Source organism: Staurois parvus, unplaced genomic scaffold, assembly GCF_062004578.1.
Source record: "Staurois parvus isolate SC_StPar_1 unplaced genomic scaffold, SC_StPar_1.0 ptg000030l, whole genome shotgun sequence".
In the NCBI taxonomy this organism is placed as follows: domain Eukaryota; kingdom Metazoa; phylum Chordata; class Amphibia; order Anura; family Ranidae; genus Staurois; species Staurois parvus.
The window spans coordinates 2,360,903-2,374,524 of NW_028317826.1; positions in this window are offsets into that span (position 1 = coordinate 2,360,903).

Below are 13,622 nucleotides of genomic sequence, written 5' to 3' on the forward strand. Positions count from 1 at the left end.
CAGATGGCACAGTGCGGTTCACGCATGCACAGTGACCAGCTGTCCACAGTTAGTATACTGGCATTAAAGACGGAAGCCCGGTGAAGAAAACGGTTGGGTGAGGACAGTGCTGGATCCTGGGACAGGTGAGTATCCTATCATTAAAAGTCAGCAGATACAGTTTTTGAACAGATGACTGAACAACCACTGTAAGTTTGCTAGCCACCCCTCCCGGGCTTTTTGGGACCAACCCACTGATCCTGTGGCATTATAAAAGGACTGGGGGTCCAGATCCAGCGGTAACTGTGTGCTCCGTTCTTGCCTGTCTCTGCTTTAGTCATGAAGATACCAGCATCTGTATTCCACCACCATGGACTCTGCCAAGAATGGACTTTTACCTGTGCAGGTATGCTGGGGCAGCCACAGTCATTAGGTTCAGTTAGGGAAAGACTGTTCTTTTGGAACGGTATCGCTGAGTTTTATCAGTAAGGCTTTGAAACATTTTAATGCCACATCTTATTTATAGGGGTGTATGAAAGAAACCAGCACACTACACATAGCTTTCTACAGCTTGGGTCAGTTAAGGTGGTAGTAAAGTCTCATTAAGAGACTAAAAAAGTGCCCCCTGCAGGTTTAAGACATAGTGTACTAGTATGCGCCGCATACTAGTACATTATGAGAGACGTACCTCCATACGGAACTGTTCAGCGCTGGGCTGCCCAGTTTTCATTCCAGGTTCCACATCTTCATCCTCTTGAATGGCTTGGCTGCAGCAATGTCACTCCCACACATGTGTACGGGAGTCACTTCACCACTGCACCCAGGATTGGGCATAAATTAATGAAGACCTTGCTAGGTGCATGGCATGTCCCCATTCTGTCACTGGGAGTGAGGTGCCAGAGAATCTTTGGAAGGGTGGAATGGGCGTAGGCTCGATGTGTCCTTCCAAAATGCCGAAGATACAGTCAAGGTGTGCAGTGACATGGGACCAGAGAGTTAACTGAAGTCCAGTTTATTTGCTCAGATTACACGATTTACAGCTATCTCTAAGTTGGAGGACCGGTTTAAGGTTGAATCTCCTGAAAAGTGGCCCCCTGCCTTGTCCCAGGGCATTGATCAGCACTACAAAGCAAAATGTACCCCACGTGCAGAGCCAGTGACCCCGTCCACCATGCCTAATGTAGCCCACAAAAAAAAAAACAATGGGGGTAGACCTCTCTGTATCATCTTACATTTTGGCATCCAGCGAAGGCATGCCGAGAGGCCTTCTACCCCTATCCACAAGCCGATTGGTCTTTATTGCTGCTTACAGTGCTGTCAGTCTAATATTATGAACGTGCTTACAGGAGGGGATGGCATGGAGATCTATTATTATTGGGTAAGGGTTTTGCACAGTTTTCATTCCACCTTTAATTTTAATCTTTACATACTTTCTGCATGATCTCATATTCACATGGAGCTCCTCCCACAAACACACTAGTAGCTTATTTTTATTCATGCATTAAAATATATAATAACAGGAATGTGAAAATAGAAATTCAAATGGCAATATTTTTGCTTTTATTAACGCCAGTCAAATAATTAGTAAACCTCTGGTGATAACGAGGGGCCAATTCTAGTTCAAGTTAGGAGTTTATGCACTGCCTTGGATTACCAAAGTTAAGACCTCAGTCACATGGGACATATCAATGCGTACCCTATGTTTACCTGCACAGGAATGCTGTGTTCTGTGTACCCCCATGCAGAAAGTCCAATTGATGTCTATTGGGACGCAGCAGATGCACAGACACAACCATTGCTCCCAATCTGATATTTGTACATGTGCAATTCTGTGTCTCTGAACTCATACTGCCTGGGTTTGGCACCATACTTCTTGCATTCCAAGCATTCATCATTGGGCAAATACTGCCCTAAACATAAGTACTTCTAGGTGCACCATCCAACGCCATCCAGCCATATCAGCTGTCAGCCACATATAGAGTTTGACAGGCTGCTGGCAATGGGTCTGGAGGAGACACCTGTGCCTACAGCTAAATGCCAGAGCCTCCAGCATCAGGGCTAAATGCCCAGCGTGCATGGGGCCTACCAGTTAAGCTTCCTGGCTCTGCAGCTCCAGCCCTACACCTTCTCACTAGATCTGTGTGTTAGCCCATGACTGTGGCAGTTCATTGCCATGACTGACCAATATTAAGGGGTCGGTACCACCTATAAGAAAGTTTGGCCATTTATGTTTAAAACAGAGTACCACAGGTTTGAGGGTCCTGGGGTGGTTTAAAGACTATCCAAGGTATCATGCAGGTGCCTTTAAACTAATGTCAAGCTGACCTTACCCAGTATAATCTGACTCCACAGTCTTCTTTAGTTTTACTAAAGCCATATACTATGAGGACCTACCTAAACAATCCATTCAATTTATTTGCAATCAGGCAGGACCTTGTAGTCTGCATTCATTGGTAGATCTAAAGGATATTGTACAGTCATTTTGTTACATGTGCACAGGATTCCAGGGGTGGGACCTGGATGGGAGATATATTTCCCAACTATCTGGGTTGTGGTCCCTTTAAGGGGGATGATGGGAACACATTTTAGTACCCAGGGGTTCTCACCCATGAAGTGTGAGGGATCCGGACTGATCTACAGTGTTCTCTCAATTGGTAGGTTGTCAAATGGGACCCAGAATTCGGAGACTCACAGAGACTTTATGTGGTAAAGAGCCTCCAACCCCTGATTATAGGGACTTTGGTTCTGCAAGGGTTAATCCACTTGCAGGGAAGGCCTGAAAAGGAACAGGAAGGAGTCAGTACCTGTTTGTGTGGTACAGTGGAGTGGTACACAGCTGTGAGCAAATGTGAACCGCCTTGCAACTGAGAACTTTTGTGGCCATCCTGAAGCAGACAGGAACCTTAAACCCTGGTGTGGGATTGGTATACTGACGGTGAGTTTGAGAAATGTGTAATTTTTAGTATATCAGAATTATAAATTGTTTTTCACTTGTTTTGCTGAAGAAAGCTGTTTTGTTTGCTTGATTTGGGGAAGGGGGTCAATAAAGACTTACAAACAACTGGCTGGTGACCTTGGGCTCCACATATTAAATATGTATGGTCAACGTAAAGAGACACAGACACTGTGAGACATTGTCATTTTGGAAACCCCACCTAAACTCACTTATGCCCATGACTTCAGTGATCCCCTGCAGATCCTTCCTTTATCTCAGCAAGTTATGGGTATAGCATATCGCAGTATTCAAGACTTCTGGGACTGGGGGGGGGGACAAGGTGAGAATGTCTAGGCAGTGTCTGTACAGCACACTTGGATTGGAAGGAAGTGGGGTAGTACTGTGAGCCGATCAGACTTTATTGCTGTGAACAGTGCTGTCAGTCTAACATTGTGAATGTGCTTACAGGAGAGGAATGCATATAGAATCTTCATTGGTGGTATTTTGCACTCTTGCCTTGCAGCTCTGCGTCACAGTTTGCAATCCTACCTTGGATACTCTCTGCATGGAGTTTGTATACAGTTCCAAATTTGCATAGGCTTCCTCCCATAATCACACTGGTAGATTAATTGGCTTACTTCTATAGGTATATGACATACTTGTGATCCTGTCGCTGGTGGCAACTTTTCCAGCAACAAGTTTGCTAGAAAGGACAAATAAACAGGACAAATTGTGAATGCTTTTATATACCATATGGGCTGCATAATATGTTAGTGCTATAGAATAATTAAATTGTGTTGCTGCTGTGCTTATCAAATGAAGGTGAAGGTAAGCCAATGATATAGAATAAGCATTATCTCAGTCTTCTACAGGATTGCCAATGGCTACAATATGCAATCTGCTGACAATAGCTATGAAATGATGTTCGTAAAAACAATGAATTAATTTGCATTTCACAATATGAGATGATTTCCGACACACATGTACTATGGCAAACGCATCCTAGAGAGAAAGAGAAAGTGATGCTAAATTGTCAGCTGGTGAAAAAAAAAAGCACAGCAGTTAAAAACATATTTCGTAAAGATTGCTTCAGGGGAGTGTGAAAAGACGCATCTTGAACAATACATCAAACACAAAACGACATGTGAGAACCTGGAGTGGTGTTGAGATAATTATCATATTCAAATTCAATCTGCCAATGAAAAGAAGGGAAATTGTGTGACCCAGTTTCGGCTCAGGAAGGAACATTTCCAAAATCTGTCCCCCCGCTATTCAGGTAACAACTGTAATAGAGGTAATCGTGCAGGTAAAAGAAAACTCAATTCTAAACTGTAAAAACATTAAGAGCCAGTTACATTTGCATGTTATGTCACACATTAACGAACGTTGCATTAAGGCAGCCCATTGGAATCAACGGGCCTCTGATACACCAAAATGCCCCAAAAAAGTCAACATTTTTGCTGCAACGTGCTGTGATGGGTTTCATGGTGTTTCAGCACATTGTGCGTTGTCTTAATGTGTTGGAGTGCTATTAACAATGAATGGCACTGCAATGCATCAATACATGTAATGTGCATTGCTGTTACTGCAACACATAGATGTAAATCATTTCTACATTTTGTAAATCAAAAATGTATACTATTCAGGAAGCACAATTTTGGACAACCAAGACAATTGTTGGCAGTGAAATTGCTAAACCTGTTAAAGAAATAAAGGTAAAAAATACTGACCTTCCACCCCAGCTTCCGGTCACTTCCTGTAGGTGACATCACTTAGCCGCACTGCGAGATCCCTAAAGCTCAAAACCCCAAAAATCTAAAGAAGATGCTTGAGAGTACGAAGGAATGCATTCTCATGGGATTTGGAAACTTCGGCTTTCACAAGATCCTGTAAGAAGGCTAAATGATAAGCTTACCAAGGCAAATATGCCAGAAGGTAAAGGGGTGCAGGGTTCAAATTCTTTTTCTCATTTTTTCCCTCAACTTTTCTGTTTTTTGTGCTTTTTTATTTTGAGGGTGGTGTACTCTTCTCCTGCACATATTGCCCACTATAATACCCTCCACACTCCTCTCTGCACATACTGCCCACTACCATACCCACCATCTTCCTCTCCTGTACATAGTGCCCACTGTCATACCCTCCACACTCATCTCCTGCACATACTGCCCACTGTCATACCCTTCACACTCCTCTCCTGTACATACTGCCCACTGTTATGCCCACCACACTCCTCTCCTGTACATACTGCCCACTGTCATACCCACCACACTCCTCTCCTGTACATACTGCCCACTGTCATACCCACCACACTCCACTCCTGTACATACTGCCCACTGTCATACCCACCACACTCCTCTCCTGCACATACTGCCCACTGTCATACCCTCCACACTCATCTCCTGCACATACTGCCCACTGTCATACCCTTCTCACTCCTCTCCTGTACATACTGCCCACTGTCATACCCTTCTCACTCCTCTTCTGTACATACTGCCCACTGTCATACCCTTCTCACTCCTCTCCTGTACATAGTGCCCTCTGTTATACTCTCCACACTCCTCTCCTGTACATACTGCCCACTGTCATACCCTCCACACTCATTTCCTGCACATACTGCCCACTGTCATACCCTTCACACTCCTCTCCTGTACATACGGCCCACTGTCATACCCTTCACACTCCTCTCCTGTACATACTGCCCACTGTCATACCCTTCTCATTCCTCTCCTGTACATAATGCCCACTGTCATACCCTTCTCACTCCTCTCCTGTACATACTGCCCTCTGTCATACCCACCACACTCCTCTCCTGTACATACTGCCCACTGTCATACCCTTCTCACGCCTCTCCTGTACATGCTGCCTACTGTCATACCCTTCTCACTCCTCTCCTGTACATACTGCCAACTGTTATACCCACCACACTCCTCTCCTGTACATACTTCCCACTGTCATACCCTCCACACTCATCTCCTGCACATACTGCCCACTGTCATACCCTTCTCACTCCTCTCCTGTACATACTGCCCACTGTCATACCCTTCTCACTCCTCTCCTGTACATACTGCCCACTGTCATACCCACCACTCTCCTCTCCTGTACATACTGCCCACTGTCATACCCACCACACTCCTCTCCTGTACATACTGCCCACTGTCATACCCACCACACTCCTCTCCTGCACATACTGCCTACTGTCATACGCTCCTCACACCTCTCCTGCACATATTGTCCATGGTCATACACTGCACTCTGCACATGGTCATACCCTCCACACTCCACTCTGCACATACTGCCCACTGTCATACCCCTTACACTCCTCTCCTGTATACATTGCCATCTTGCATAACCTCCGCACGCCTCTCCTGTACATATTGCCCACTGTCATAGGAAGCACACAGGTGGCGCAAACACCTAGTGCATTATCCAAGGTTTATTTTGAAAGAAAAAAAGACAAAAAACATACAAAATGAAGCGATTATAAAAGCCTGAATGCCTATATGAGCTCTGAGAAAGGGGACACATTCCCGGGCCGACCGTACCACCAGTCGGACATCTTACCATCATTGTAGGTCATCATTGAGGCATTCAGGCTTTTATATTCTCTTCATTTTGTGAGTATGTTTTTGTCTTTTTTCTTTCAAAATAAACCTTGGATAATGCGCTAGGTGTTTGCACCACCTGTGTGCTTCCTTTCCAGTTTTGATGATTTCCCAGTCTGAGGAGGACATCACCACCGAGAATTTATCCAAGGCTATCAGCACACTGAAATCCCTGAAATCCCCCTCCCCCCTTTGATGCGAGTTGGTGCTTTTCATCCTTTTTGCCCACTGTCATACCCTCTGCACTCTTCTCCTGCACATATTGCCCACTGTCATACCCTCTGCACTCTTCTCCTGCACATATTGCCCACTGTCATACCCTCTGCAGTCCTTTCTGCACATACTGCCCACTGTCATATCCTCCACACTCCTCTCTACACATACTGCCCCATGTCATATCCTCCGAACTCTATGCACATACTGTCCCATGTCATACGCTTTGCACTCCTCTCTGCACATACTGTCCCATGTCATACACTCTGCACTCATCTCCTGCACATACTGCCCACTGTCATACCCTTCGCACTCCTCTCCTGCACATACTACCCACTGTCATACCCACCACACTCCTCTCCTGCACATACCGCCACTTTCATACCCTCCACACTCCTCTCCTGTACATACTGCCCACTGCCATACCCTCCACACTCCTCTCCTGCACATACTGCCCACTGTCATACCCTCCGCACTCCTCTCCTGTACATACTGCCCACTGTCATACCCTCTGCACTCCTCTCCTGCACATACTGCCCACTGTTGTACCCTCTGCACTCCTCGCCTGCACATACTGCTCACTGACATATCCTCTGCACTCCTCTCCTGCACACACTGGCCACTGTCATACCCTCTGCACTCCTCGCCTGCACATACTGCTCACTGACATATCCTCTGCACTCCTCTCCTGCACACACTGGCCACTGTCATACCCTCTGCACTCCTCTCCTGCACATACTGTCCACTGTCATACCCTCTGCACTCCTCTCCTGCACATACTGCCCACTGTCATACCCTCTGCATTTCTCTCTGCACATACTCCCACTGTCATACCCTCCGCACTCCTCTCCTGCACATACTGCCCACTGTCATACCCTTCACACTTCTCTCTGCACATACTCCCCACTGTCATACCCTTCGCACTTCTCTCTGCACATCCCCCCCACTGTCATACCCTTTGCACTCCTGCCTGCACATACTCACCACTGTCATATCCTGCACACTCCTTTCTTGCACATACTGCCCTGTCATACCATGGATAACCTTGTTGTGCATGTAAATGTGTGTATGTTGGCTGCATTTTGGGTACTATTACCAATTATTGGTGCTGAAAGGGTGACATATTTTTGGTGCATTCCATGAATGCAAATGACATTGCACAAATATGCATTGAACCTTAGTTAGCAAAGGTGTTGGGGGGGGGGGGGGGGGGAGTAACAGTTTAAGACTAGATAGGTGTAAGCTGGAATTCCACTTTATAGGTTATAAAGTGGCTGTGTTGTGGTTTGATTGGGGCCACATGCTGTGGTGTTCCCTAGCAGTGATCTGTGATCTGGTGCAAAAAAAAATCTGGTCACTGCCTACAGTAGGAAGAAGGCCTTCACTACGTCGGGGTGCATTGGCACACAATTCACAATGACTGAGTTGTCGTAATGCAACTCACCTTAATGTGTGGTGTAATATGTGTTCATTACCAAATGGTGGAGATGTAAACCCGACCTTCAGAAGAAGGAGCCTATTGAGCATGCTCTGAAATGCATTACCGCCCCCTTCACCTCCTACATCCGACTCTGCTCTCCAAGCTTCATTTTGATGCACAGGCACATCCTGGACTCTACTTTCTGATCCTATAGACCAGTGATGGCAAACCTTTTTGAGCCCGAGTGCCCAAACTGCAACCCAAAACCAACTTATTTCTTTCAAAGTGCCAACACTGCAATGAAACCTGAATATCGAGCTTTTGGTTTAGAAAAAACAACTCGTACAGTAGTGCAAACTAATTAACAGTACAGGGATGACCAGAGACTGCGGACACAGTACAGGGATGACCAGAGACTGCGGACACAGTACAGGGATGACCAGAGACTGCGGACACAGTACAGGAGATGATCAGAGACCGCGGACACAGTACAGGGATGACCAGAGACTGCGGACAGTACAGGGATGACCAGAGACTGCGGACAGTACAGGGATGACCAGAGACTGCGGACACAGTACAGGGATGACCAGAGACTGCGGACACAGTACAGGGATGACCAGAGACTGCGGACACAGTACAGGGATGACCAGAGACTGCGGACAGTACAGGGATGACCAGAGACTGCGGACACAGTACAGGGATGACCAGAGACTGCGGACACAGTACAGGGATGACCAGAGACTGCGGACACAGTACAGGGATGACCAGAGACTGCGGACAGTACAGGGATGACCAGAGACTGCGGACACAGTACAGGAGATGACCAGAGACTGCGGACACAGTACAAGAGATGACCAGAGACTGCGGACACAGTACAGGGATGACCAGAGACTGCGGACAGTACAGGGATGACCAGAGACTGCGGACACAGTACAGGAGATGACCAGAGACTGCGGACACAGTACAGGAGATGACCAGAGACTGCGGACACAGTACAGGAGATGACCAGAGACTGCGGACACAGTACAGGAGATGACCAGAGACTGCGGACACAGTACAGGAGATGACCAGAGACTGCGGACACAGTACAGAAGATGAACAGACACTGCGAACAGTACAGGAGATGACCAGAGACTGCGGACAGTACAGGGATGACCAGAGACTGCGGACAGTACAGGGATGACCAGAGACTGCGGACACAGTACAGGGATGACCAGAGACTGCGGACACAGTATAGGGATGACCAGAGACTGCGGACACAGTACAGGGATGACCAGAGACTGCGGACACAGTACAGGGATGACCAGAGACTGCAGACACAGTACAGGGATGACCAGAGACTGCAGACACAGTACAGGGATGACCAGAGACTGCGGACACAGTACAGGGATGACCAGAGACTGCGGACACAGTACAGGGATGACCAGAGACTGCAGACACAGTACAGGGATGACCAGAGACTGCAGACACAGTACAGGGATGACCAGAGACTGCAGACACAGTACAGGGATGACCAGAGACTGCGGACACAGTACAGGAGATGACCAGAGACTGCGGACAGTACAGGAGATGACCAGAGACTGCGGACACAGTACAGGAGATGACCAGAGACTGCGGACACAGTACAGGAGATGACCAGAGACTGCGGACACAGTACAGGAGATGACCAGAGACTGCGGACAGTACAGGAGATGACCAGAGACTGCGGACACAGTACAGGGATGACCAGAGACTGCGGACACAGAACAGGGATGACCAGAGACTGCGGACACAGTACAGGGATGACCAGAGACTGCGGACACAGTACAGGAGATGATCAGAGACTGCGGACAGTACAGGGATGACCAGAGACTGCGGACACAGTACAGGGATGACCAGAGACTGCGGACACAGTACAGGGATGACCAGAGACTGCGGACACAGTACAGGGATGACCAGAGACTGCGGACACAGTACAGGGATGACCAGAGACTGCGGACACAGTACAGGGATGACCAGAGACTGCGGACACAGTACAGGGATGACCAGAGACTGCGGACACAGTACAGGGATGACCAGAGACTGCGGACACAGTACAGGGATGACCAGAGACTGCGGACACAGTACAGGAGATGACCAGAGACTGCGAACAGTACAGAAGATGACCAGAGACTGCGGACAGTACAGGAGATGACCAGAGACTGCGGACAGTACAGGGATGACCAGAGACTGCGGACAGTACAGGGATGACCAGAGACTGCGGACACAGTACAGGGATGACCAGAGACTGCGGACAGTACAGGGATGACCAGAGACTGCGGACAGTACAGGGATGACCAGAGACTGCGGACACAGTACAGGGATGACCAGAGACTGCGGACACAGTACAGGGATGACCAGTGACTGCGGACAGTACAGGGATGACCAGAGACTGCGGACACAGTACAGGGATGACCAGAGACTGCGGACACAGTACAGGGATGACCAGTGACTGCGGACACAGTACAGGGATGACCAGTGACTGCGGACAGTACAGGGATGACCAGAGACTGCGGACACAGTACAGGGATGACCAGAGACTGCGGACACAGTACAGGGATGACCAGAGACTGCGGACACAGTACAGGGATGACCAGAGACTGCGGACACAGTACAGGGATGACCAGAGACTGCGGACACAGTACAGGGATGACCAGAGACTGCGGACACAGTACAGGAGATGACCAGAGACTGCGGACACAGTACAGGAGATGACCAGAGACTGCGGACACAGTACAGGAGATGACCAGAGACTGCGGACACAGTACAGGGATGACCAGAGACTGCGGACAGCACAGGGATGACCAGAGACTGCGGACAGTACAGAGATGACTGCTGACCTTTGGGGAGGGAGGGGGAGCTGGTACCTGAATTTGACAGGTACCTGCTCTTACTTCCGCAGAGTTTTTTTTTTATCTTACCTGTTCCTTTATCCAGCCGCGCGCTGTCTTCCCGGCTTCTGTAGTGTGGGCGCTCGTCGGACAGCCGGATGCCCAGTGCGCATGCGCGAGAAGCGCTGCGCTTTGTGATTGGTCCGGCGGCTTCTGGGATCTGTCATGTGTCCCAGGTACCGCCTTACCATTCACAAAGAGCACTGCTTCTTGTGCATGCGCACTTGGGACCCGGCTGTCATGCACACTACAGCCGGGAAGACAGCGTGCCGCTGGATTCTCCTGGCTTGCCCACAGATAAGGCTCGGCGTGCCGGCTGTGGCACGCGTGCCACGGGTTCGCCATCACTGCTATAGACAGTTTGCTGCTGGATGTCCCACCTGGATCTAATTACCACAGGATGAGTCTTTTTAACTGTTTATCTTGTAAGTGCAATGTATCCATTGTTTACTAAATAAATTGTCAATACTGCACTTAGAAGCGCCTGCCTCTCTTTTTCTTGTTACTGCATTAAAGCCTTTTCTTCCTTTTTGTTGATGCTGGCAATTAACCACTTGACCTCCAGAGGATTTACCCCCCTTAATGACCAGGCCTCTTTTTGCTACTCGGCGCTGCACTAATTCAACTGATAATTGCGCAGTCATGCAATGCTGCACCCAAACGAAATTTACGTCCTTTTTTTCACACAAATAGAGCTTTCTTTCGGTGTAATTTGATCACCTGTGTGCTTTTTTTCACGCTATAAACAAAAAAAAGCCAAAAATTTTTAAGAAAAACAATATTTTTTACTTTCAGCTATAAAAATATATAGTAAACTCAAAGTTGGTTATAAATTTAATCAGTGACTTATGGCAGCGACCAGCGACTTATGGCGGGACTGCGGCGGACATTCTGACATTGGGGGGTACTGACTTGGGGTCACTGACATCCCCAAAAACACTAATACAGTGATCAGTGCAAAAAAAAAAACACTGATACTGTACTAATGGCAATGGGGAGGAAGGGGTTAACTTTATTTTGCAGGGAAGGGTTATCTGAGTGAGGGGAGTGTTTTACTAGGGGGCGGGGGTGTGTACTGCACGGGACAAGGCTGATCGAGAGAGAGAAACTCTTCTTTCTCGATCAGCTCGTCTTCGAGCTGTCAGGGAAGTGACAGACAGCACAGCTACTGCAGCTGTGCTGTCTGTCACTGTTTGCCGCCGATCGCCGGGAAACAGCCAGTAAAGACCGGCTGTGACCCGGCGACTGACATCCGCGGTGGTTATCGGCGGGACAGATAGGGCAGCGGTCTGCCTCGCGCGCGCCCCCTGTTTACAAAACACGCATTTTAAAACGTGGTTTTGCCTGCCAGTGCCGCCCTGCCGCCGTATTTCTACAGTGGCAGGGCGGAAAGCGGTTAAATAGTTGAAGCTTACTATTCATGACTGTTAAAGGTTGCTGATTATTGTTATTTTACCAGTGTTCTGCTTTTATACAGTAGCTGGGGTTGTATATCCTGAACCCCTTACTCCTGTAGCCTACTAATACAGAGGTGTTACTAAAGAATTGTGTCTCTTGCATTATTATTCTATAATGTTGAAATATGTTGAGAGGCATGCAAGGTCAGGCATACCACTGGGGACAAGCATTATCAAGTGGCCCCTGCGGAGGTAAGTGCTACATACACAATCCTATAACCCAGCTGATCCAGAGGAAGGCAAAAGAAAAAAGCCCCAGCAAGCATGATCCAATTCACTTCCGTGAAGGAAAAAAATCAATCAGATATACCCCGGATCCACAATCTCTGGTGTTAGTACCTATAAATCTTAGTATCCAGTTATATTTTGTACGTTTAGGAATGCTTTCAGCTCTTTTATAAAACAATCTACTGTGCTAGCCAGAACCAGCTCTGGAGGGAGTCCATTCCACATTTTCAATGCTCTTACTGCAAAGAAGCCTGTAATGGGACATTTTGAGGGACATTTCCAGAGGCAAGTCCATGGCGATTTTCCTGGGGGGGCATTGCCAGGGGCATTTCTGGAGACATTTCAAAGGACATTTTGGGGGCATTTCTGAGGATATTGCCAGGAGTATTTCTGGGACATTTTTGGCATTCCCAGGAACATTTAAGGGAACATTAACTGAGGCATTTTTGGGGCATTTCCAGGGACCTTTCTGGAGGCATTTTTGTAGACTTTTCTTCTGATTTTTCTGAAGGCAATGTCATGGACATTTCCAGGAACATTTCTGGAAGCATTTCCAATGACATTTTGGGGTATTTCCTGGGGACATTCTGGGGCATTACTGGTGATATTTCTAGGGGCAATACTCCAGACATTTCTGGGACATTTTGGGGGCATTAGTGGGGATATTTCTGGTGATATTTCAAGCGCCAATACCCTGGACATTTCTGGGACATTTTGAGAGCATTTGTGGGGACATTTCTTGTGAAATTTCTAGGGGCAATACCCCGGACATTTTGGGGGCATTAGTGGGGACATTTCTCGTGAAATTTCTAGGGGCAATACCCCAGACATTTTGGGGGCATTTGTGGGGACATTTCTCGTGAAATTGCTAGGGGCAAT